This window comes from Macaca fascicularis, chromosome 20, assembly GCF_037993035.2.
Source record: "Macaca fascicularis isolate 582-1 chromosome 20, T2T-MFA8v1.1".
NCBI lineage: Eukaryota > Metazoa > Chordata > Mammalia > Primates > Cercopithecidae > Macaca > Macaca fascicularis.
Genome location: NC_088394.1, coordinates 84278296 through 84305561, shown reverse-complemented (window position 1 = coordinate 84305561; position 27266 = coordinate 84278296). Strand labels below are relative to the sequence as shown.

At 57.5% G+C, this 27266-nt stretch overlaps 1 protein-coding gene across 1 annotated transcript in view; it reads right to left on the bottom strand.

Annotated features, from left to right (window-relative positions):
* ZNF469 (zinc finger protein 469) overlaps positions 1-22382 on the bottom strand; it is a 57982-nt gene extending 35600 nt beyond the window's left edge. The window contains exon 1 of the mRNA XM_015443250.4: positions 22087-22382. The gene's annotated coding sequence lies outside the window, so the exon portion shown is untranslated. The remainder of the gene's footprint in view (positions 1-22086) is intronic.
* Between the last annotated feature and the right edge of the window lie 4884 nt (positions 22383-27266).

Genomic DNA, 27266 nt, shown 5'->3' with positions numbered 1-27266 from the left:
TCTTCCCCTGCAACCTGAGCACAGATGACATCCCCACCGTGGCTCAGGCATGACGGCTGCCCTTTCCTCTCCCCACCACGAGGGCCTAAGGAACACGGCCAAAGGGATATATGGGTGGACAACCTCAAACCAGCTCCAGTTTAAATCACACAGGTGAGCAACTCACTCGTGCTGGTGAGTCACAAACAGCGCATGCACCACCAGCGCCGCCCAGGGCCAGTCTGTGGTGCCTCTCAAGGGCTGGCTGCGGTTCTTGTTGAAGTCCCTACAGGCGAAATGACCTGGTATCTAGAATCTGCTTTAAAAAGTACAGCAAGGATAAGCATGGGGGCAGAGACAGATGACGCCAGGCTGCCCAAGGCTCAGCACCTATTGCAGCCGGGTGCTGGGGGTGTAGGGCTGTGACGTGTCACTTGCTGCTTTTGTGTATGTTTAAAAAGGTCCACAATAAAAGTGTAAACACAAAGGTCCTGTAACACAACAATCACCAGAAACATCCCAACTGCTTTTCTAAGAATCCCAGAATGGCAGGGGAGCTAAGTTGGGGGGCTTTGGGCCCCCTGGCAGTGCATAGGCTCTGTCTGCACTGTCAGTGTGGGGGCGGAGAGGCCTCTGGGATGCTCTGCAGCACCGTCCCAACCCACAGAGCTGAGCGGGTGGGAAGAGCGCGGTCCCTCCTTGCCCACCAGGAACCCCTGAATTTGCTTTTGAACCAGGCTGAGGAGTGTCCTGGTACTGAGGGGAGGGGGCACCTGAACTGAAAGGGGGTCGGGGGCGTCTAGACAGACCCAGGGCTTGGCCCCTAGGGAGGATGGAGAATGCTTTGTCTGCACCAGGCTACTTCTGAGACTAAAACAATTCAAGTTATAAGTTTGTAACAATTGCAGAATGGAAAGGGTCAACGATCCAGACAAACAAACGGTACAAACTGTGGGGGCCGAGGGCAGGAGGCCCTGTGCCCTGTCCCAGCAGCTGCTCTGCCACCCTCACCTGCCCCTGGTTCCACCCTCCCTGTCCTCTGGAAACTGAGGCCTGGATGGCAGCTCACAGGCCCGGCTGCTGACCCCGAGACCTGGAGCCCTCTGCCCTGTGTTTCAGCAGCTGCTCCCGAGACGGCGGTGTGAGCTCTGTGGTGCCTGTGAGAGCAGTGACCTGCCCGATCCCACCACTGTCCAAATGAGAGCCCGTGTTCACCCCATTCAACAAGTGCGAGATGGAACCCAGAGCCACCAAACCCACGCAGAGGATTTTAACATAACCATTAATAACACTGTGTTAAAAAATGAGAAGTCCAGGGTAAATGCTCACCCAGAACAGGTGTGAGACAGCAGGGACTGTTCTGGGCAACCAGGATGCATGGCCACCCTGCGGAACAGAGCCCTGGCAATGGACGGACAGGAGCGTCCGGCACGGCCACTGGCCGCGGGCTCCCAACCGCACTCGGCCTCCACCCAAGGTTCTCTCCTGGACTCCCTGATCCCTCCCGTGCCTCTCCTTCTTAAGTGTCTGGGCCTTGTAAAGTTAAAAGTGCCTGGATGCACCGTGTCTCCCTCGCATCTGCACTCTGCAGGTGCACGGCATCTGGTATGCAGGGCAGGTGCTGCCATTTGCTGCTTCATTTTCCCAGGGCGGGTCGGCCTTTTGATGGGGTGTTCCTCTTCCGGGGGGGTGGTTCTCAGCTGGAAGAATCAGCAGAGCCCAGGGAAAGCCTGACTGGTGGAGTGACCCTGGGTCAGCCGCTGCCCCAGCCTGGCCTGCCTCAGTTTTCCCCACTGGTAAGATGAAGTGCATAAGGGAGTTTAGTGGGAGATGAGCCCAGCTCAGCAGAGGCCCTGGAGCCGGAGGAATAATGTCCAGAGGTGGGCGGGGGCCGGGCCCCATTCTGTGCCCTCAGATCCTGGCAGGGCTGGCCTGGCATGAGAGAGGGCCCTGAGAAAGCAGGTGATGGTGGAAGCCCTGACCATGGGGGCAGACCCAGGTCAACAGCAAAGGGGTCTGGGCTGAAACCAGCATCTGGGGAAAGTCTCTACTCACAGAGGGAAACCAAGGCCCCTGCAGGGACACACTGTCCCTCTCCACAGGGGCCTTTGAACACAACATGGCCTAGGTAGCATCCTCTCCCCATGCTGGTACCCCCAGACTGTCTCCTCACCATCCTCCCTTCCACTGCACTCCTGTGCCTTCACGGTCCAGCCATGGTGCCGCTCACAGCACTCAGCATCCTCAGCATAACTGGGGTCGAGTTCTCGATCCACCTGTTCACCTGGTGAATCTGCTTCCTCCACTAGACAGGACACTCCGGAAGGAGACGGTAGAGTAGGACAGGGTCACCACTGTGTTTCTGGTGCCTGGCACAATGCCTGGCAGACTGCAGTCACCATCCAGCATCTGCCACCCACTCATTCCCCCTTCCATCCATCCATTCACCCACCCATCCATCTACCATCTCTCTATCCATCCATCCATGCACTCACCCATCCACCTACCCATCCACTCACGTATCCATCCATCCACCCACCATCCATCCACCCACCTGTCCATCTACCATCCATCCATCCATGCACTCACCCATCCATCTACCCATCCACCCACATATCTATCTATCCATCCATCTATCCATCCATCCACTCACCCATCTATCCATCCACTCACCCATCTATCCATCCATCCACCATCCATCCACCCATGCATCCATCCATCTACCCATCCATCCATCCATCCATCCATCCATTCACCCATCTATCCATCCATTTATCCATCTATCCATCCATCTACCTATCCACCCAAGTATCCATCCATCCACTCACCCATCCACCCACCCCAGCATCCATCCATCCATGTATCCACTTGCCCACCTGTCCATCTACCTATTCATCCACCCATGTATCCATCCATCCACCATCCATCCATCCACCCATCCATCCACCCATGCATTCATCCATCCATTCATCCACTGACCCATCCACCTACCCCAGCATCCATCCATCCATCTGCCCACCCACGTATCCATCCATTCATCCCTCTATCCATCTGTCCATCATCAGGACTAGAATCTGGATCTTGGGCCTACAAGTACTCTATTCTAGCCCTTGGCTTACTGCAGGGCTGAAGGTGCGGTGGCATCCTGGAGTAAGCCACTGCCCTACTGTTCCCCACTGCCCAGCCTCAACCAGAGAGGCCCTGACATTGTTAGGCTGGACAGCATGGCTCCCGTGGCACTGTCTTCTACTGCTTTGCATGCCCCAATGCTGGGAGAAGAGATAAGCTGCCCCTCTCTTGCATTTACCCTTGGTCATCTCTGGGTCCCATGGGAGAGAGAAACTGTACCCAGCCTTCGGGGGTCTGAACGTACTTTTCTGCTTGAGACTACTGAGTGTCCAAGGGCCTCATCAGCCAGGGTCAGGGAGGGGCTGGGGTGGAGGGACCAGGCTTGGTGGGGGACAATGACCTCTTCTTTTTACTTCTGTGGATACCCCTCTATCCCCCTCCAGTCCACAGAAGCAACCCCTGGCCTGTTGTTCAGCAGGACTGTTTCTGGGCCCCTACATCTCCTGCCCCTGGCCACCCCCCGGCCCTCTGCTTGGTCACTAGTTGTGGTAACCACTGTCCTGGTGTTACGAAGATGCTCCCAGGTAATCCTGTGAACAGGATCTGAAGAGATTCTCCCCATTTTATCCAGAGGTGGGGTGACCTGCCCAGAGACAGACTGTTTGTCGACCCACAGGCGGCCGTTGGGTGCCATCCCAGCTTGCCCTCAGCCTCTGGAATGGGGCCTTGCACTGCCGACCACATGGCTATGGGGACAGAGCTAGCTCTGGGTCCAGCCGTTGCTGCTGCTTTGTTTTCACAGCTGAGAGGAGGGACTGATGTGGAGCAGTTGGGTCCCTGGTCCCAGGAAGGCCTTTGGGCTCGCCTGGCTTAGAGGTTCCGGAAAGCAGGGACGAGCAAACTGCTTCCAAGACCCACAGCAGCTCTGGGATTGTGCTCCTTCCTGGTCTGGCCAGCTCCTGCGAGCAGCACTGGGAGCTCTGACAGGTGTGAACTGGCAGGGCCTCAGTCTCCCCATCTGGAAAATGGAGCCGTTTTTGCAGCAGGCCAATTTTGCAGCAGGGCTTCAAGCTGCCAGGCCTGGGCACATTTTGCTGGGCTCTCGTGGGTGGGGCCACAGGACGCTGAGGCTCCAAGGAGGGCAGAAGGGGTCCTGTGTGAGCTAGGGCAGAACCGGAGCTCGCACTTGGGCCTGCTGACCCAGATGCCAGCCTCCTTGCTGGGTGCCCGTCCTCACTTGCCATGAGGGCTGTCGGCTCTGCATCTCCCCAGTGATGGCATGATGGCAGTTGCTGCTGATGAACGGCTGGCCCGAACACTGCCTCCCTTCACCCCATGTCCCTGCCACGCTTCAGCCGGCCCTCACTCATCCTGTGAGGCAGGCACGATGGTGGCTCCTATTTTCCCAACGAGGAGTCCGGGCCCAGGGAGGTGGAGTGACCCGCATGGGATCCCAGAGCTCCTGGAGTCTGCCGCTCTAGGGATCTGCTTCTCCTGAGGTGGCCCCAGCCCTGGGTAGAGCCCTGGGGAGGAGCAGCGGGCAGAGGGGCTGCCACCCTGGCTGCTGTCCCAGGTTCCACGCCTCCTGTGCACTCCTGCGAGATTGGGCCTCGGGTGAGAAGGAAAGACTGGGAGACTGGGAACTCCATCCGGAGCAGAGAGGGGCGCACAGCTGGCTCAGGCTGCAGGAGTGAGGCTGGGGGCAGCTCACATATGTGGGGCCTCAGCTCATACCTGTCCCCAGCAAGTGTGTTCTGCCATCGAAAGTGTTTGGTTTTAGGTGATTCTGAGCTGCCGGGAGGCACCACAGACACTCGTTTCTGGTTCTTGTGAGAAGGTTGTCCCTGCTCTGGCCTGGCTGTCCCATGAGGGTGGCTCTGTCTGCCCCTGCCACCCACACCTGGGCTTCTCACGCAGCCCCCTCCTGCCTGGCCCACGGGCATCTGCCTGCGTGACCTGTGGGCCCACAGGCCCAGTTTAAATTCCAACACTGCCATCTGGTACCTGTGACTCTGGGCAAGTAATTGAATGTGGTCCTAGTCTCTGCATTGTGTCCCATCCAGACATGGAGTGTATCCTTGTCCCCAGAACTTGGCTGGCCCCAGACTTGCTTTGATCATTGGGATGCGGCAGATGTCATGTGAGTCTGGAGACTTTGCCATCACATGAGGGAGCAGAGGGGAGCGAGGGGCCCAGGCCCAGCCTCAGATGACTGCCAGGCAAACACACAGAGGCTCTTGGGCCATTGGGCTGCTTCCCAAACTGCCAGCCACATGCAGCCCCTGGGTGGCCAGGTGAGACCTGCAGAAGCACCACAGTCAACCTCAGACTCTTGGAACATGGGAAGCCATTGCCGTGTGAACCTCAGCGGTGGGGCTGCTTGTTACGCAGCAGTTGAAAGTGGTTAACGTCTCTATGCTGTGTTTTCTTATCTGTTAAACAACGTGAAAAACAGACCCCTGTGTGTGGGGGTGGTGGTTTGCTGTGGGGATGAAATGAGGTGGTGCAGGTCACCGTGAGTGCAGACAAGTGACTGTCATCGTTTGCTTTGTCCCTGACCCATGAAAGCGACACTTTCCTCAGATCTGCCCTGACCTTTGGTCACGAATCCCAGCCCAGACGCCCTCGGCTACTGCGAAGGATCCAAGTCCAAGTCCATCCTGCTGGCCCATAGGTCCCTTCGTCTGGGACTCACGTGTTCCCTTCATCTGTGGCTCACATGCCCTTTTCAGCCGTGGTTCACGTGTCCTCTCATCTGTGGCTCACACCAGCCCTTCATCTGTGGCTCATATGTCCCTTCATCTGTGGCTCACATGCCCCCTTCATCTGTGGCACATTTCCCTTTGTCTGTGGCTCACACGTTCTCTTTATCCGTGTCTCACACACCCCTCATCTGTGGCTCACATGTCCTCTTGTCCATGGCTCACATACCCCCCTTCATCGGTGGCTCATCGGTCCCCCTTCATCCATGTCTCACATGTCCCTTCATCCGTGGCTCAGGTGTCCCTTCATCTGTGGCTCACATGTCCCTTCATCCTTGGTTCACATGTTCCTTCATCCGTGGCTCGCATGTTCCCTTCATCCGTGGCTCATGGGTTCCCCCTTCATCCATGTCTCACATGTCCCTTCATCCGTGTCTCACATGTCCCTTCATCCATGTCTCACATGTCCCTTCATCCGTGGCTCATGGGTTCCCCTTCATCCATGTTTCACATGTCCCTTCATCTGTGTCTCACATGTCCCTTCATCCGTGTCTCACGTGTCCCTTCATCCATGTCTCACATGTCCCTTCATCTGTGTCTCACGTGTCCCTTCATCCATGTCTCACATGTCCCTTCATCTGTGGCTCATGGGTTCCCCTTCATCCATGTTTCACATGTCCCTTCATCTGTGTCTCACATGTCCCTTCATCCGTGTCTCACGTGTCCCTTCATCAGTGTCTCATATGTCCCTTCATCCATGTCTCACATGTCCCTTCATCCGTGGCTCATGGGTTCCCCTTCATCCATGTTTCACATGTCCCTTCATCTGTGTCTCACATGTCCCTTCATCCGTGTCTCACGTGTCCCTTCATCCATGTCTCACGTGTCCCTTCATCTGTGTCTCATGTGTCCCTTCATCTGCAGCTCATGTGGCCCTCCATCCGTGGTTCACGTGTTCCCTTTGTCCGTGGCTCATGTGTTTTCCTTAGTCTGTGGCTCGTGGTGTCTTGCGTGTGTGACCTGAACACAGGACCAGTAGTGAGGAGGGTGGTGGAGGGAGCACAGCCCCACCCGTCACTCTAAAGAGCTGCACATCGCAGCCAGGACGTCTGACACCACAGCAGGGGGCAGGGATCAGAGGCTGTTGAGAGATCACCTCCTCCAGCACTTTCTGGTGCTTTGTTTCGCTTTCTCTGACCTGGCCCTGTCCAGAGGTTAATGGAGGCCTGGCCCTGCCAGGCTGAGGAGGAGCTGCACCATCTCCTGTGCCCAGCTCTGGGCAGGGCAGAACCTCTGACCCTGGACCTGACAGCCAGGCCCCTGACACCAGGGGCTTGATGACAGGCCATGAAGCAAAAGCTGAGTTCCTCTCTTGACCTTGACTCTCACTCCCAGGCACAGTCTCCAAAGTGTCTGGGATGCAGGGAGTCAGAGGCTGTCCAGGGCGGGGATATCCAACATTCTTTGACACTGACACCGTCGTTCAAATGACCAGAAGAAGAGATCTTACAGAGGAGAATCTCTCTCTCTTTCTCCTCGCGTATATATCTATATATATATCTATGTGTCTCTATCATTCTCTATCTATCTATCTATCTCTTATTTATATCCATCCATCCATCCATTGCACATATACACACACACCACATACATATATGCCTCTATAAATATTCAGATTTGGATTTATATGGTGGGGCAAAGACTGCTAACATTGAGATACACGACCTTGTCCTTTAACCCCCTGAGAATCCTGAAATTTGCCAGCTCCATCGATCTCCTTTAGCCGACCTTCCCCAGCAGTCTTCTTAGCTGGGACGGGGGCAGGCAGACCTGCGTGGCAGAGGGAGGGAGATGATGAAGGAAAGGCACTCCCAGGCCACAAGCCCTGAGTGGGGCTGACCCTGTCCCAGGTCCCAGGGTGGGTGCATCGCCCAGTCTCACAAGCCAGGGCACCACGTTCATCCCAGGGCCATGGTGATCGCTTGAGGGTGGGCACCGGGTCCGCCAATGAGAGGCTTCCCTGGGTCCTTCGCTGGAACTCATAGGAGGAGGTACTTTTGCTGTGCAGGTCAGATGGAGGCCTGAGCCCTGGGGACCACTTAGCCTCCCTTCAGGAGGGTCTCCGCTTGGCCTCTCTGCAGGGGGGTCTCTTCTTGGCCTCCCTGTAGGAGGGTCTCCGCCTGGCCTCCTTTCAGGAGAGTCTCTGCTTAGCCTCTCTTCAGGAGGGTCTCTACTTGATCTCCATGTAGGAGGGTCACCACCTGGCCTCCCTTCAGGGGAGTCTCTGCCTGGCCTCCCTGCAGGAGGGTCTCTTGAGTTTGGAACTGATGTGCAGAAAAGCAGAGCCAGGAGATGAAGAGAGGTGGACCCCCACCGGCACTGTCTGAGAACCTGGATTTAGCTTTGCCTGAAGTCCATCATTCCATGGACCTTTCAGTCTCACAAGCCAAGAAATTCTCTATTGTGTTCTATGAGTTGTGTTTCTATCACTCACACTTGACAGACCCGAAGTACAAGCACCTGAAAAACACAGCTTGACTGTCACACTGAGGGTAGGATAACAGGGAGAAGGGACGTGGAGTGGACACGTGACAGATGGTCCTGGGTCTGCCCTCAGACCTAAACTCTGCTGCCTGTGGGCACATGGCTGGAGGCTGTCACCTGCAGTGGGGATAACTCCACAGTTCACTTGGGTGGCCCAGGGTCAGGACCCTTGGGACAAGTGCAGAGGACGGGCATGGGGCCTGTCTGAACACAGCATGGGCTTTTGATCCATCCAGGCCAGATGTGTGGCCTGCCTGATGCGTGTCAACATCCTGTGCCATGTGCACCCCGCATGGTGGCAGCTCTTACTGGCATTGGAATGGCTCAGCATAGAGTGAAGATCAGACTCTAGAGCTTCTGCCTCCAGGTTTTGATCCCTTCTCCTTGCTGGTCATACAGCTCTGAGTGAGGCATTTAGCTTGTGAGCCTCAGGTGGGAATTATAACATTATAACGTTATCTACCCAGAGGGTTTCCATGAGGATCCCCGACACCAACGAACCTGGGCAGGTCAGAGCAAGGTGCCTGGTATGTCATACCCAAGAGTGGCACACCCAAACTCAATAACATACCAGTTATATAATTTACATTTGTACATATATGCAATTATATATTTATACAATATGTGTAACATATGTTACCTAGGTATACACACAATAATATCTGTATATATGTGTGTATCTTTCTACCTACCTACCCATCCAGCCATCCAGCCATCCACCCACCCAACCATCCAACCATCCATCCATCCATCCATCCATCCATCCATCCATCCATCCGTCCACCCATCCATCCATCCACCCATTCATCCACCCATCCATCCATCCACCCATTCACCTATCCATCCGTCCACCCATCCATCCATCCACCCATCCACCCATCCACCTATCCAACCCATCAGTCCATCCACCCACCCATCCACCCATCCATCCATCCACCCATTCACCTATCCATCCATCCATCCATCTATCCATCCATCCATCCATCCATCCATCCACTCATCCACTTATCCATCCATCCATCCATCCATCCATCCATCCATCCACCCACCCATCCACCTATCCATCTATCCATCCATCCACCCATCCACCTATCCAACCCATCAATCCATCCACCCACCCATCCACCCATCCATCCACTCATCCACCTATCTATCCATCCATCCATCCATCCATCCATCCATCCATCCATCCATCTATCCATCCATCCACCCACCCATCCACCTATCCATCTATCCATCCATCCATCCATCCATCCATCCATCCATCCATCCATCCATCTATCCATCCATCCACCCACCCATCCATTTATCCATCTATCCATCCATCCACCCATCCACCTATCCAACCCATCAATCCATCCACCCACCTATCCACCCATCCATCCATCCATCCATCCATCCATCCATCCATCCATCTATCCATCCATCCATCCATCCATCCACCCACCCATCCATCCACCTATCCAACCATCCATCCATCCATCCACCCATCCATCCATCCATCCATCCATCCATCCATCCATCCATCCACCCACCCATCCATCCACCTATCCATCCATCCATCCATCCATCCATCCGTCCATCCACCCACCTACCCACCCAACCCATCCATCCACCCATCCATCCACCCACCCACCCACCCAACCCATCCATCCACCCATCCATCCACCCACCCACCCATCCACCTATCCATCCACATACCCACCAACCTACAGAGCTCCCTGGCTGGCTGTCAATGGCTACAAGAGAAAGTTCCTCCTGGCTTCAACTTTCTGAAGTTCTGCCTACAGAGTTCACCTCAAAGTAGAAGGGTCCCTGGGGCTGATTCACTGCTTGTGGCGGGGGGGCACCTGAGCCAACCTAAGACTGTACGGGCCAAGACATGACAGCAAAGCCCAGATCCCAGAGTGGAGAGGCTGATGCGGGCAAAGCTGTTGTTGGGGCCAAGACACAGCAAAGTTGTCCCGCAGAGCAGGGAGGGATGGGGGTGAGTACAGGTTGGGAAAGAGGATTGGGTGCCCACCCAGTGGTGGGCCCAGGTATCTGTGGGGACCACAAGGACCACATGAAAGCCATGGTGACAGGGCTCTGATGTGTCCAGGGGACTCCACATGCTGTTGTCACGCTCTGAGAGGCCCTGAGCCCCCTGTTCCCTCAGGCGCTGCATGTTTCACTCTCTGAACACCTGGATGTCTCCTGGCCTCCAGGGCCAAAAAAATGACAAGGTACCCCCAGCATTTGACAAGCTCACCAGGTGGCAGCGGAGATGCCAGGCCTGACCTGGGGAGGGGCCAGGAGTGTCAGCTGCACCTCACACCCCACAGGCCTGTCCTTCAGGGCGCCTGGCCATGTGCACCTCCTGTGCTCACGATGCGACCAGGAGGCACCTTCAAAGACTGAGTCCAAGAGAACACAGAATGCTTCACGGATAATTTTTAAAAATCCAGACCACATGTTAACATGAAACTATTGTGGTTATGCTGGGCTAAATGAAATGTATCATTACAGTTCATTTCACCTCTTTTCTCATCTGAAGCCACTGACCACCTGAAACTTGAGTGTGGCTCAAACCCCGCCCCTCTCGGACCGTGCAGGTGTAGACGTGTCAAACCCCGCCCCTCTCGGACTGCGCAGGTGTAGACGTGTCAAACCCCGCCCCTCTCGGACAGCGCAGGTGTAGCATGAGTCGCTCCTTCCTGAGGCCCCAGCATGGCTCGCCCTTTGGGGGTCCCCAGTGACCTCTCCTGGATATATGCCCTCCAAGCTGCTGGCCGGAGACTGGTGAGGCAGTGTCCGCCCTACTTGCGGTTGGAACCGCGACGGTCGCCACACACCAGCCCTGGCCTCTGGCTTTCAGACCAATTGCCAGCCTTGCTGGTTGTCACCTGTGTCCTGGAGGCAGGACTTGTGACACCAGGGAACAGGTGGGGAAACTGGGGCTGAGGGTGTAAAATACCTTGACAAAGCCCACAGCTCCAGGGCTGACCCCCACCTGAGCCCCTCCTCCTGCCCAGGCAGCTCAGCACTGGGGCGAGCCAACTCCCACTCCCGCTCTTTCCTCCATGGGCTCCTGGGCCACAGGGCACAGCAGGGCTTTGGGTCCCAGGCACCTCCCGACTACGGGAGGCCCCCGCGGGTGCCCTCTGGAGACTCTAATTATTCCCCAGGCACCGGTGCGGCATAAACACAGCCCAGACATCCAAGCAAAGCAGGCTGCTGGTGTGGACAGCCTTTCCCAGAGCTAAATGCAGCTCCCATCTCTAGGCCGGCCCTGAGCACTCAGCTAACAATCGGATGCCGCGGGCCCTGGGCTGACCCTGCTGTGGGCTTGCTCCCACTCACCGGGAGTGACCGCTTGGCCGGGCGCGGAGGGCCGCTGGCGGCCTTTCTTCCGCTGGGAGGGCACTCCAGGGCGGGCGAGGCAGGAATGCACACGGGCTGGTCCGCGTTTAGAATGTATTTATAGACCAACCACAGCTGCCAGCCGCGTGGTACCCACGAGGTCAGCTTCCTGCCAGGCCCTGCAGCCAGATGTTTACTGAGATTGCAGAGACCAACCCACCCACACACGCCTGGATTTATCCCACATCCACACTCTGAGGCCCGTCTGGGCCAGGACCTGGCGGACTCCGGGACTCAGCTGGTGACAGTCAATGACCCTCAGCAGGTGTCAGTGCTTCAGGGACTTGGGACCCAGGACCAGCACGCAAACCACATATCTATAAGGAGCAAGGGAGGTTTCGGAGGGAACCTGCCTGGGAAGGGACTCAGGACCAGCACGCAAACTGCAGATCTACAAGGAGCAAGGGAGGTTGGGGAGGGAACCTGCCTGGGAAGGGGCTCAGGACCAGCATGCAAACCACACATCTACAAGGAGCAAGGGAGGTTGTGGAGGAAATCTGCCGGAGAAGGGAGGCCTTCTGGGAGGAAAGGCAGGGCAATGTTGGAGATGGATTTTGAAGGATGAATAGGAGTCTTCCAAGAATTCCAGGTGGGGATGAATAGCAAGAGCAAAACGGTCTGGTGGTGAGCAAGGAAGTGGGGTGTCTGGGGACAGCAGCTGCCATCAGGTGCCTGAAACAGCATCTAGGGACAGAGAGATGAGGCTTTACAAGGATCTCAAAGCTCAACATAGGTAAAAATCACCAGAGCAGCCTAAGATGCAGACCCCAGGCCCTGCCCCAGTGATTTCAACTTAGCTGGGAATGTGTGGTTTAACCAGCCCCCGAGGGGGTCTGATCCAGGCCCACCGACCCTATTTTAAGAAACTAACTCTCTGAGAAGAAAGAGGTCCATGATGGACACAAAAGTCGAGTGCGGCTTCCCGGAGAAAACAGAGAAGGCTGTCAGGTGTGAGAAGGCTGGGCCGGGGAGGAGGCACCTATTCTAGGCGTCTGGCATCAGGATTGCAAGGTACAAGGGCACTCAGAGACCTTGGGTGCAGGGCTGAGCTGCTCATGCAGCAGCTGTGGGCACACGTGGCCACGGAGTGTTTGCACATGGCTGGCCAGAATCAAGACGCGATGCAAGTGCAGAACGCAGGTGATTTCTGAGAGCGCAGCAAGGAGAACGTGAACTCACTGATCTTTGTATCAATCACATGGTGGAATGAGGATATGTTGTAGATACAGTACAATTAATTTCACCTGTTTCTTTATGTATTTTTTAATGTGGCTATAAAATCACTTGTATAGCTGGAGTTTGTAGCCTGCATAAGATATTGTATCATGTTATATAATGTATCTGTATCATAATATGATACTGTATCATGTTCTGTATTATATGACAGGTTGTCATACATCATATCTTTAGATTATATTATATATACTTTATTACATTATGTTGTATATCATATTATACTATATCTTTCTAGCTATTTCTATTGGTGAATTCTGACCCACAGGCTGCAAACCCAGCCTGCACAGGGTTCAAAATGCTCGTAAAAATTTCCAGCCAAGAGATGTTACAGAAAAGTTCAGTTAGGCTTCTCTTGAAAGCCGATGAGATGTGGCTGCCATGAGCCTGTCTCCTTGCATCTTCTGAAGATGTGTCAGGTGCTCGCGGTGGGCCACAGACCGCACTGCTCCCTGCTGCCTCCTGTCCCCCAACCCTACCTGTCCCAGGAGCCTTCCCACCTGCACAGGTCAGAGGCTCCCGATCCCAAGGCACTGGGCCCATGCCGCTGGGGACCACTCAGCCCTTCACCTGATGAAGAGGACCCCAAAGCTAGAGAGGGATGCCCCTTGCCTTGGGTGGCAGAGACAGCGAACCCTTACAGTCCATCCAAAATGATGGCCCTGAATTTGCCGTTCCCCAGGGCTTTGCCCAGGGTCAGACTTGATCCTCTAGATGCTGGGACCTGGGGAATGCAGCCAGTTAAGTGCAGTCACATGGAGCAACTGTCCTGGCTCTGCCCCTCCTGCCAAGCGAGAGGTGGCAGCTTCGAATCCCAGCCCTGTGTGCTGCCCAGCTCTTTCCACGCTCCACTGGAGGCTGGCATCCAGACCCTGCACATGGTACCCTGTGCCGCCTCAGCACCACTGGGGTGCTCTCCACACCTTATCACTCCACTGTACAGGTGGGGAAACTGAGGCTGTGGGGGACTTCCCCACAGTCTCACGGGCAGCAGCTGGCACAGTGGGATTCTACAGCACACCTCCCAACTGCGACTGCATGACGTGGGCAGCCGGCAGCCGGAGGTGGTACCACTGCCAGGACAGCAGCCTGGTTTGGAGAGGACGACGCAGGCCATTCACCTGGGCCTGTGGTGCGGCGGCTGCCTGGGTCGGGTCTTTCGGAACTGCTGACCATGAGTTGCCAGAGGTTTCAGTTCTGCCAAGAGGAATGTGTCTCTGTGCCTTTGCCTACGCTGCTTCCTTTGCTGGGGATACCCTCTCCCATCTGGCGTGCTTAGAGAACTCCCAGTCACCCTTGAAAAGCCACCCAGATCAGAGATGCCTTCCCCCAGGGAGCCTCTGTGGGATCCTCACACACTGGCCTGTCTCCTTAGTCTATCTGCCGGCTTCTGCTTTCTGGAGGGGCTGCTTGGGGGCAGTGCCCGGCGGCGTCTGAATGTTAGAACTGTGGCCGTACCTGCTTCCTGTTTCCTCCAGCTGAGTAGCTGACAGCACAGGAAAAGTCAGCTTGCCTAGGAAGGGGAAACTGAGGGCCCTCGAGGTTGTATCCAAGTGAGACGTGGGTCAGGAGGAGCAGTGGGGTTCCCAGGCAGAGCAGCCGCCTCCTGTTTGGTTGGAGAAGACACACAGTACTCATGGACCCCACGTGGGGTTACGCAGTCCGGCCTCCTCCCCCAGCTCCTCTGACTGCTCCCTGCTGGGTGGGCTCTGGACAGGTGCCCTGACCTCTGTGGGGTTGAAGCCATGGGGCCCCTGCCAGTTGGTGGGTGCCCCTACTCCCATGTGTATCCAGAACTGGGGAAGGTGCCACAGGACAGATCCCAGGACCTGCTGGGCCCACTGTGAGACAGGCCTGAGTTGAACCCCGTGACCACCTGACCTCCGTGAGCCCCTCTGCCGGGAGAGCACAGGGATGTCCTGGGTTTCCCAGAACCAGTGTCAGTTCAGAGCCAGTGTCTAGTGGCCCCCAAGAGTCTGATTATTTCTTTTTCCTTGACACATAGCCACCCTGGAAAAAGGCTGTGGTTCCCTTGGGAGGAGCCTGTGCAAGGACAAACAGCGTCATCTCTGGCAGTGCAGCGGGGCCCTCCCCAGGCCGACCCGGCCTCGCTCAGGGCTTCAGCAGGCTCACTGTGAGGAAGCACCTGGCCCTGCGTGTGGAAAGTGGAGAGTGGACAGGTAAGTGCTCAGGAGGTGAGGGCTGTGCTGTACTCAGGGGACCAAGGAGGCACAGTAGGGGAGCCTCCTGGGGGACTGCACTGTCATTCAAAGACATGGCCTTGGGGTCCCGACAGCCACTCACTCCCTCGCCTTGATTTCCCTACTCAGGGCAGAGTTTGAACCCCGGCCCCATTCCCAGTCGTGTGGTCCTGAGCCAGCACTTCACCCTCCCCGGGCCTGGTTGCTTCATGCACAGAGACGGGGTAACAGGTTCCCACCACTGACACGCTGGTGGGAACGGAACGGTGCTGAACGGAACAGAACACAGTGGTGGGAGCCGAATGGTGGGAAACAGTGGCGCAGCTCCTTGAAGGCCAAGGTGGCCACGGGACGAACCACTTGCACCCCCAGGAACCCGCCCAGGAGAGATGAAAACGGGTGCCCACACAGAAGCGGTACACAAATGCTCACGGCACCTCGATTCACAACAGCCAGGCAGTGGAGACAAGCCAGGTGTCCAACGGAGGAGGGGCGCGTGCACAAAACTAGCTCCATCCACGTGGCAGAACAGCGCTCAGCCGCAAAGAGGAAGGAAGCGCCGACTCCCGCCATGGCAAGGATGGACCCTAAAGATGTGACGCTGAGTGACAGAGCCAGTCACAAAAGAGCAGGGTGTAGGAACCATGTACTAGAAGTGTCCAGAACGCTTAAATTCACAGGCAGGAAGGAGCAGCTGCTGAGGGCTGGGGGAGGGGAACAGGGAGTGACTTTTTCATGGGCACAGGGTTTTTTTGGGGGTGATAAAAACGTTCTAGAACTAGATGGTGGTGATGTTTGTACAACCTTGTGAGTATCCTGAAAACCACTGAAGCATGCACCGTAGAAGACCGGTTGGTTATGTGACTCGAGCGCTCTACCGCTCTCTATATAAAAGATGTCTACAGCGAAGGGTTGGTGTAAGGCACAGAGGACGGCCCTGGCACCCGGCTCCCCGGCTTCTACAGATGGGGCGGCTTCCTCCAGTATGGAGACCTGGGTGTCCTGGCTCCCACGCCCCCTCTGGCTGGGATCTTAGCAAGTCACATTCCTGCCCCTGCCCGGAATGCAGAGAAGCTCCATTCTGTAGCCTCCCAGTGGGCAGTGCCCGGCTGGCCACATCCAGGCCTGGCGATGCAGGCTCTGTTTACACACAGCCACCTTGGCCCGGCAGCCCCGGAGGAATGCGGAAAACCCCGCTCAGGGACGCTCCCAATGGTCACATTCTGCAGGCAGCTGCCGTGCCCGGCCGGTAGGGAAGTCTCAATGGCTGCTCATGAATACGGACTCTGTTTGGCCGCTGGCTGGGACGCTGGCCCTGCGAACAGCCCAGAGACAGGACAGGCGCTGTTAGCAGGCAGCCAGGGACGGAATGTCCCCCATCCTGCCTCTGGCTCTGGCCCGCTGACCAGGAGGGGCTGAGGATGGGGAGTGTTAGGAGCAGCCCTGGGCACAGCTCCCTCGGCCGGGGCCGCTGAGTTCACACTCACTGCCCACTCATCCCTCCACTCACCTGCCTATCCACTATCCATACCCTTGCGCCTGCTCGGCTGCTCTCCTCTCTGGGGAGCCCCTCTGCAGCCACTTTGGGGTTGTAAAGAGACTCCAGGTACCATGCACCCCACTTGGTAATACAAACTGAGGCTGGGAGCCGTGGCTGCCCTGTCCTGGCGGTGTGACTGGGAGGGCTGAGTGAAGCTTGGCCCCAGAGCTCTGAGGCCCCCAAGCCCATGTTCTTTCCACTTGAGGGGCCACCCACCCTGATTGGAGGAGCAAGGGCGGGGGAGAAGACAGGCCTTTGCTCGCAGTTCCTCCACAGCAGGGGGCAGAGCTCCTCTTGCTTCAAGAGCTGGGTGTTGGGGGGACGGGGTGGTGGGAGCCCCAGGTCCACCATACCAGGGTGGGCCAGGTGAGCACCCAGCATTCCCCAGACACGCTGGGCCTCCTCAGCCTGGCCTTCGGACTCTCCTCGCTGGGTCAAAAGCAGCTTATATTTGGAATTCTCCTCCCCAAGGCCAGCTCCCTTTCAACAACAGGGTGATTCTCACTTCACTCCCGGCAGGGCTGGGGTGAGTGACGAGCAGGAAGCCTACAGTTTGACGCCGGGTTACAGTCCCCAAGCTGCCCCCGGTGTCATCGCTGGTCTCACTTTCTGGTCCTCTGAACTCAGGACCAGCAACCGCAAGCAGCCGAGGGGGTGGGGCGCGCTTTGAAGAACATCTGGAGGCCGTGCTGACTGCGGCCTGAGTCCCCCGGCACCCGGGGGTGGGTCCTGCCCGCCGCTCCCACCCCGCCCCAAAGCTGGCCTGGTGAACCCAGACCAAGGGGGCAGAACTGGGAGTGACGTGGACTCACAGGAATGAGAGGGCTGGACGGCTGATAGCACCTGATGAGGGCCAAGACCGCGACCCTCTGACCACTGGGGGCCGCTTCTGCAGGCACGCAGGATGGAAGGTCCTCAGGGGTACGGACAGCGGTCCACACCTAACCCAGGGCTGCCGCGGGGGCTCTGGGGGTCTAGCACAAGGCGCTCCTCTGGGTGGACACAGTCTTGGAGGGTGGGGAGGCCTGACAAGCAGAGTATGGACTGGATGCCCATGTGCAGTGAACAACCTGCCCAACTGTACTGGCCCATCTTTCTTTCTACCCAGGGAAATGGAAGTCCTTAGCTCCGAAGTATAAGATTGCAGCCAGTCCCTAAGGACAGCATCTGCCACCCCCACCATGACCATCAGCAAATGATGAGCATGGGGAGGAAGTGGCCAAAGAAACAGGCCCTGAGCAACTCCAAGGCCACCTCACAGAGCCCCATCCTTACGGGACCACCCCCTGCCTTCCACCATGCTCCGTCCAGCCCCCAGCACGTAGCAGGTCAGCTCCATCAGAGAACGAGGCTGGCTCATGGGGGTCAGTTGAGAGGCCCGGGAGCTTAAAGCCACTTGGAGACAGGCTCGACCTGGGAGCGGCTGGTCTCTCTAGGTGGGTGGATGGAGCTGTGTCTGGAAAGGAATCACTAGAGGGCCCTGGATGTGACAGGACCCTCTGAGTCACCAGCCAGCTCCTGCTGAGCCTGGGGAGAAGGGATCCAGCCTGAACAGGGCACCTTCATCAAGGCGGACGGCCTTGCAGGGTAGATGGGACACCAACAATGGGAGGTGGGATGCAGGATGGGTGAGGGCAGCAGGGAGAGGAGGGGTGTTTCCACGAGGGTGGGGTGACGTCTGGGGGAGTAAGGCAGACAGTTGCCAGTGGAGATGGGGCAGGACGGTGGGGTCCCAGGCAGGAGGTGGGAAGAGAGAACGTGCATCCTGAGATGGACCCATGAAGACCCTTGTCAGGGAGGAGAACAGGCCTGGACTGTGGCCTGGAATGCAGGACACCGAGTGTGGCCACTGTCCACAGTGAGCAGGAGGATGGGCTGGTCACACTCTCTCAGGTCTACTCCCTGCCCTGCAAGTCGAGAATGAACCAAAGCAATGGTGGGCTGGCCGGCCAGGAGGGAAGATGGAGAAGGCGCTGGGAAGATGGGGAAGGCAGCGTCCACAGGACTGGGCTGCATGTGTCTTGCCAGCATCACTGCTCCTTATGGCAGCCTCCATCTGGACTTTTAGTTGGCACATTGCACCACTCAGGTCTTTCTTATCCTCAGAACCTTCTCCACAGGTCCCATGGAGTCTCCTGAAACCCATGGGATGTGACCACAGCAGCTGGCACCTACCAAGCACTTGTGGTGTGCCAGGCCTATGCCAGGATGCTCCACACACCAGCCCGTCCCACGAACCCTTGTGAGGGCTCCCCATTTTTCTGATGAGAAATCAAGTCCTAGAGGGGTTTGGTCACTCAGTCAAGGCCACACAGCCCCTAGTAGCTGTTTCCAGAGCCTGGACTCTTAACCACTACACAGCCATTCCCCACGTCGTCAGCCCCATGTTTGGACAAGGAGGCAGGCAAGGTAACAGAATTTTTTTTTTTTTGAGACAGAGGCTCACTGTATCACCCAGGCTGGAATGCGGCGGCACGATCATCGTTCACTGCAGCCTTGAACTCCTGAGTTTAAGCAATCCTTTCTCCTCAGCCTCTCTAGTAGCTGAGAGTACAGGTGCACACCACCATGCCTGGCTAATAGCTGTTTCCAGAGCCTGGACTCTCAACCACTACACAGCCATTCCCCATGTCGTCAGCCCCATGTTTGGACAAGGAGGCAGGCAATGTAACAGAATTTTTTTTTTTTTTTTTGAGACAGAGGCTCACTCTATCACTCAGGCTGGAATGCGGCGGCACGATCATCGTTCACTGCAGCCTTGAACTCCTGAGTTTAAGCAATCCTTTCTCCTCAGCCTCTCTAGTAGCTGAGAGTACAGGTGCACACCACCATGCCTGGCTAATAGCTGTTTCCAGAGCCTGGACTCTCAACCACTACACAGCCATTCCCCATGTCGTCAGCCCCATGTTTGGACAAGGAGGCAGGCAATGTAACAGAATTTTTTTTTTTTTTTTTGAGACAGAGGCTCACTCTATCACTCAGGCTGGAATGCGGCGGCACGATCATCGTTCACTGCAGCCTTGAACTCCTGAGTTTAAGCAATCCTTTCTCCTCAGCCTCCCTAGTAGCTGAGAGTACAGGTGCACACCACCATGCTTGCCTAACTTACTTTAATTTGTTTTTTAGTAGAGATGGGGTCTTGCTATGTTGCCCAGACTGGCTTCAAACTCCTGGGCTCAAGTGATCCACCCGTCTCAGCCTCCCAAAGTGTAGGGATTACAGGTGTGAGCCACCACCCCCGGCTGGTAACCAAATTCTTAGTAGGAGTCAGAACCAGAAGGGAGGGTGGAGGGCTTGTCTTGAAAGCATCTGGGCTCCAGATGAATCTACCATGGCCTGATATCTAGGACACCATAGGTGGTGGCAAGACTCCAGGAGAAAGGGGAGGGCATCTCTGCTTCCAGGTCACCCTGATGTTCAGGTTTACTTCTGTTCAACAAACATGAGGAAAGGGCAGAAACCCACTGAATTTCTCCCAGGGGAAGGTGGCAGGATGGGGCCTGACCTGGAATGTCAAGTCAGAAATGACCTGAAGAGATTAGGCATACAGGGGGAGATCATCTCTATTACAATTCTCCAAAGGCAGCCATGTGGACGAGCTGAGCTGATGTGCTGCCTGCTGCCCCAGGATGATGGACCAGAATCAGCAGAAAGAACAGGTGAGAGGCTGTTGGTGCAACCTGAAGCAGAGTTTCTCATCATGTTCCAGCTTAAGTGCATTCCAGCTGGTAGGACTGCTGGAATGGCTGGAACAAGCTGCTGTGATGGGGAGTGAGTTCCCTGTCACCGGAGGTATTCAAGCAGAGTCAGTAACCTGGAGGCACGGTCTGGTGGAGACCGAAGCACTGATGAGGATGTTGAAGTTCGTGACCCCAAAATTTCCCTTGACCCTGAAATCCTGGGACTTCCTGGTTTGCACACTGCCCAGGGCTGCCAGCCTGCCCAGGGCTGCCAGCCTCGGGGCATTACAGCCACACACCCTTCACCTACGCTTCCCAAGCTGAGACTCTGCAGAGCCCCTGGGTTCCCTTCCAGAAGGCCCCGGCCTTCCTCTTTGCCAGGCCTTCTCCCTCTTTTCTATTTGCAGGGCAGAATGACCAGCTCCTGGTTAGCTCTGTCCTGTGGTCTGGGACCTGCCAGGCACATGGCATGGAAGGCACGTCTCTCCCAGGCCACCTCCTCCGAGGGTGCCTGGCTGCCCTTCCTAAAACTGCAGCTCCGCCCCGCTTCTGAGCTCCCTGCTCAGCCCTCACGCCCGACGCTGTCCAGGCATTTACCTGTTTATCTCGTTTATTTTCAGGAATGCAGGGCTCTAGGCTGTGCTGGGGGCACCTAGGACAGGCTGGGCACTGAGAGAGCCTCAAGACACCTTTGTCCACCGACCGGCAGAAGGGAGCTAGACTTGCTCTTGGCAGAATGGGCAGGGGCTGTCAACGACACTACCGCGTGCTGTGCTCACTTCCCAGCATCAGCCCACTCTGACCATCAGTTTCTTCATCTAAGATGTGGGTTAACACGGATCTCAGGACGTAAGGATTAAACGTAATAACACGTGGCACACTCCCTTTGCCCAGTATGGCTCACGGCTGGGGATGAAGCAGTTAACCGCCTCCGCCGCAGGAGCGGACTTGGCAGCCGAGCTGCCCCACAGCCTTCGCGGCCCCTCCGCCCTCGGCCCAGGGTGCAGGGACAAGGTCTGGGTGGCCGCGGGAGTCCCCCGAGCCCCACTGGCCTTCCCTTCCGGCCGCCGCCACGCGGGGCGCCGCGTCCCCACGGGTCTAGACGTCCAGCCAACTTCCCGGCTCTGCAAAAGCCTCTGGGGGTGCGCGGGGCTGGGCGGGGGGCGCGGTGTGGTCTCCCCCAGGGTCGGCTCCAAAGCTCCCACCCCCGTCCGGGGCGCTGACACCGCCGACCCGCAAGCCTGTGCCGCGCTCGGAGCGCCGCGGGGCCAGCACGCCCGGGGGGCGGCCCGGAGGAGGCGGCTGGGGCACCCCCGCTCCGATCCGCGATGAATGGAGCGGCCCGGGCCCCGCTCCCCGCAGCCCCGCCCGGAGGCCCCGCTCCCCGAGCCCCCCGCTCCGCGGCCCCCGCCAGCACTTAGCCCGGGCGCTTCCCAAACTGTCCGCGGAGCCGGACCCCGCGCTGCCAACGCTCCGCTCCGGGCAAGGCTGCGGCCCCCGCCGGGCCCCAGCGCTCGCAGCCCCGCACGTCCGGGCCCGGGCGGAGGAGGTCCGGGGAGCCGGGCCGGGCGCCGCGAGCGCTGGGAGGGTCCGGCCCCGCCGGGGAGCGGCCCCCGAGGGCGCAGGAGCGGGAGCCGGGCCGGGGACCCCCGCGCAGCCCGGTGACACCCCCGCCCCGCGTTCCAGCCCTGGGTCCCCAGGCACCGCGCGCGCCCGGGTGGCGCATCCGCACTCACCTCCGCTCCGAGGCCCTCTCCGCCCGCCACGCCGGCCGCCGCCAACGAGCTCCCGGCCCGCGCCGCCCCAGCGCTCTGCAGCGGAGGCGCCGTCCTCATCCCGACCGCAGGCCCGCCCGGGCCGCCCGCCCGCCGGGCACCGAGCCGCTCTGCCGCGCGCTGCGCCTCGGGGCGGGGTGGGAGGAGAGGGAGCAGCCGCCACCCTGCCCAGGTCGCCGCGGGCCAGCCCTGCAGCCAGCTCCAGCCCTGGGCCGGGTGCTGGGAAGGCCGGACGCCGGCCGGCGGCCGCGGGGTCTGCCCCCCGGAGGCTGGGGCGGCTTAGGTTACAGACTCCGCCACCCCCGCACCCTCCCCCCAGCTATTTTTAGCGCCGCTTTTCCTAGGTGTTTGTTTCATGGGACCCACCCCGGAGATGGGGGGCCCTGAGGCATTGCTCCCTGAACACCCTCTCCACACTCCCCGGACAGCCCACCCCAGACTGGCAGGCCTTGCTGCTCAGATGGAAACACTGGATTTAGCACAACTTAAAAAACGCCTGCCATAATTCTACCCATGTGGCTTCCACTGGCTGCACTATCTCCATCCCTGGCCTCCACTTCAGCCCCCAGGTGCCCACACATGACACGCTTGCCCCTGTGCCTCTGTCTGGGGGTTGGGGGATGTCCCAACTGGCACCTGGCACCTGCCTGGGCAAGTTCGGTTTGAGTGGCTCAGGTTGGCCCTCGAAGGCACCATAAGGAGGTTCCCGTGGGACGCTTTCTCGTAGGTGGGAGTTAACATTGACCCCAGACCTGGGTCCCTTGTCCAGCCTTGGGACCGCCCCAGACTGGCCCATGAGTTCTGTGGCATTGCTGGTGGGGCGCTAGGAGCCATCCAGGCCCCTAGAAAGGGAGAGGCCCTTACGGGTCATTTGTCCGACATCTCCATTCCCAGCCAAGGAAACCAACGCCTGGAGAAGCCAAGGAACCTGCCCAAGGCCACATGGCAGAGATGGCTCCAGGCAGAGCCCCCCGGCCCAGTGTGTGCCCGTCCCTGGCTGTCCCAGACAGGGGCGTGTGGGCCTCCTCCAAGGGCAGGGGTACAGCGTTAGGGGCAGCGTCTGGGGACGGATCGCCCTCTCCCACTTCAGAGGATCCCAGGTCATGAACTTGGTGGCCTTCTAAGAAATAGGGTGGCGGTGGGGGGCCTTCGCAGAAAGGAACGCTTTCAGAATCAGTCCTTCAGACAACGCTCCCCTGGGAGCAAGTCAGGCATGCTTTACTTACACAAGTTCAAGTTGCACACCCTTTAAGGGACACCTTTATTATGTAAAGCAAGGTGTGACCCAACCATGGGCCTTCCTGTGGGGCCAGTGAGTGGGCCTGCCCCCTCCCCCAATCTGGTCTGCCTCCTGAAGCTGTTTTCGGACTCTGCACGCACGGTATAGAATAAACTAAAAGGAACTGCACATGGCAATGGGGTTTCTGTGCTGGGCATCGCAGCACACGGCATTCCTGCCAGTAGACGCGAAAACGCAAATTGAAGAAGGGGCAGGGGCTGAGAGGCCCCAGAGGCTCGAGGCTTGGCTCACATTTCCGTGGCATCACCTGGGGCCTCCAGGTCCTGGGATCTCCCTTTCCATGGAAAATGGGGAAGAACTAAGAAACCCTCTCGAGTTAATCAGGATTTCAATCAAGCGAGTTTCCTAAAGTTTCAAGGGCCAGGGGTCCCCTGGCTCTGGACAAAGACCCCAGAGGGCGTTTCCTTCCTTGTCGTTTCTACTGGGTCTGTTCTTGTTTCCAAGAAATTCAATTTCCAAACTCATGTGTGTCTGTGTGTGTGTGAGTGCATGTCTGTGTGTGAGTGCATGTCTGTATGTGTGTGAGTACGTGTGTGTGAGTACATGTCTGTGTGTGTGTCTGTGTGTGTGTGAGTGCATGTCTGTGTGTGTGTGTGCATGTGAGTGCATGTGTGAGTGCCTGTGTGAGTGCGTGAGTGTATGTGTGTAAGTGCATGTGTGTCTGCATGTCTGTGTGAGTGCATGCGTGTGTGTGTGCATGTATGCATGTGAGTGCATGTGTGAGTGCATGTCTGTGTGTGAGTGCGTGTGGGATGCATGTGTGTGTGCATGTGAGTACGTGAGTCCATGTCTATGAGTGCATGTCTGTGAGTGTGTGTGAGTGTGCGTGTGTGCATGTATGCATGTGAGTGCATGTCTGTGTGAGTGCATGTGTATGTGTGTGCACGTGTGTGTGTGTGTGAGTCCATGTGTGTGTGAGTGCATGTCTGTGTGTGGGTGCGTGTGTGTGCATGTCTGTGTGCATGCGTGTGAGTGCATGTCTGTGTGTGTGTGGGTGCGTGTGTGTGCATGCGTGTGTGTGAGTGCATGTCTGTGTGCGTTTGAGTGTGCGTGTGTGCGCATGTATGCATGTGAATGCATGTGACTGCATGTCTCTCTGTGTGTGCATGTGTGCATGTCTGTGTGAGTATGTGTGCATGTATGCATGTGAGTGCATGTGAGTGCATGTCTGTGAGTGCATGTGTGTGTGGGTGCGTGTGTGTGCGTGTGTGAGTGCATGTCTGTGTGAGAGTGTGTGGGTGCGTGTGTGCATGACTGAGTGCATGTGTGTGAGTGCATGTTTGTGTGTGTGTGTGTGCATAAGTGCATGTCTGTGTGTGTGTGGGTGCGTGTGTGTACATGTCTGTGTGAGTGCATGTGTGTGTGAGTGCATGTCTGTGTGAGTGCGTGTGTGTGTGAGAGCGCATGTCTGTGTGGGTGCATGTCTGTGTGAGTGCGTGTGTGTGTGAGAGCGCATGTCTGTGTGGGTGCATGTCTGTGTGAGTGCGTGTGTGTGTGAGAGTGCATGTCTGTGTGGGTGCATGTCTGTGTGAGTGCGTGTGTGTGTGAGTGCATGTCTGTGTGGGTGCATGTCTGTGTGAGTGCGTGCGTGTGGGTGCATGTCTGTGTGAGTGCATGTGTGTGTGAGTGCATTTGTGTGAGTGCGTGTGTGCGTGTCTGTGTGTGAACGTGCGTGTGAGTTGTGAGTGTATGAGTGCGCTTGTGTGTGTGAGTGCACGTCTGTGTGTGAGTACGTGTGTGTGTGTGAGTGCATGTGTGTGCATGCACACAAGTTCTTTCCCCAGCCCTGGGGCACCTGAATGCTGCCTGGGCGTGAGAAATGACAGAAGCCCTCGCTCGAGCCCATGCTCACAAGCATGGCGACAACAGGGGATGACCCTGTGCCCAACCTGGGTCACTGTGTGAAGGACTCTGACAACCCTGCGAGGTGGGACTGCCTCCTCCCTTTCACAGGGAGGACTAGCAACATGGCCAAGGTCCACAGCACACCTCCCCTGCCCCAGAGCCACCGTCCACCCCTCGCCCTGTCCCCATGTTTCACACCCTCCTGCTTTGACTAACCCAGTGGCAGCGTCAGGAGCCACTTTGGACTGTTAAGACTGGGGGCTACCTCTGGCATCTAGTTGGGGGGCAGGGACTGCTGCCACACCTCACCAGTGCACAGGAATCATCCTGCCCCAGTTGTCCATGGTGGGAGGTGAGAATCCTGGTATCAACGCCCTCCTAGGGGTGGCTTTGCTCCAGGCTTGGCCTCCTGATTCCCGTCACTCCCCTGGCCTGGCCCTGGCAGCGCCTCTTCCCCCTCTTCATAGCCCTCAAAGCCATCAGAGAGCCAAAAAGGAGGGCCGCGTCCACCCCTCCTGGAGGGAGTTGCTTGATGGGGTGCTCTGCTGGGACCAGGGGCTGGGAAGGGTCCCCTGTGTCTGTGAACTCAGCAGAGCTGGAAGACCCCCAGGTGGTCTGAGCCCCTGCTTTCCAGGAGGAAACTGGCCCAGCAGGGTACTGACTCGACTTACCCTCAGCCACAGCCACTGAGCCCAGGTCTCCTGCCCTGGCCAAGCCCCCATGCTGCCCAGAGCTCCAGGCCTACTACTGATCAACCTCAGGGGGTGAGGTTTCCTGGGTCCCAGTGGACGGTCAGGAGGGCCAGTCCACACGAGTCACCCCCTGGACTTCTGCCTGATGTAAAAATGAAACCGAGTAACCAGCGCCAGTGCAGGGGGAGGCACGAGAAGCCTCCGACAGATTCCAGGGGCGATTGTCATTGGCGCTCGAGCTCAACGCTGATGGCCTGGGTGCGTGGACACCCGTTCATCCCGACAACCATGCACCTTGAGAACAAGGCCGCATCCCTGCCATGTGTGGGCCCCACACCTGCCACAGACGGGCTCTCTAGAGAGGAGACCTCTGAGCAAGGACCTGACCTGTGACCGAGATGTGGCATGTGGGATGTTTAAATACTCTGGGAGTTTTCAAAGCAAGTTTCACCTGTGATCTCATGGGTTCCTTAATCCCATTTGCTAGATAGGGGAAACTCAGGCTGGATGCAAAGAGCCCATCCCGAAGATGTGGCAGTTAGTGGTCGAGCCTGTCCCAGGTGCTGACTGCTGCCACCTTCTCCCTAGTCCAGGGAGGGAGTGGAGGGGAGAGCAGCTTTGGGGGCCCCTGAACATTGGGATCTGCACGACATACAGAGTGAGCAGCTGGGCAGAGGTGCAGACTCGGCACTCCCTATGGGGCAGGAAGCCCACCTGGATGGCCTCTGATGAGCTCCTGCCTCCCCGAGGACGGCTCCTGGGTGCAGCAGGAGGTGAGTGGGGGCTCATGTGTCCTCTCCCCATTACGATGTGTGCAAGCACAGAGGACAGCGATCACGGGGCCTCTCCAAGAACGTGCAACCTGGCTGATATGGCGCTAATTATTTTACCAGCCTGGAATTTCTGGAACACGATCAATACCTGTGGACTTTGCTGAGTAGACCCTGAATTTGGGTCTGGGTGCTGCAGAGAAAAGGGCACAAACGGGCCTGGCCCCCAGTGCCCCCTGCTCCCTGCCCACTCTGTGTGCCTGGGTGAGTCAGTAGCCTCTCTGAGTTTCCGCTTGCTCATCTGAGAGATGACATCATGGCACCCACCTATCAGGGGGGCAGAGCTGGCCCCCAGAGGCTATGGTGCTGTGGTCTCCCCACTCCCTGGCAGGGAACTAGGGGGTCTTGGGCATCTGGGGCAGTTGGACATAACAGGTATGTGCAAGGTAGGAGGAGCAGGTGGTTCTTCGGACTTGGAGCCTTTGAGGATGCAGGTGCCCGTCCCTGGGGCAGGCTTCCTCTTGTGCTGTGGTG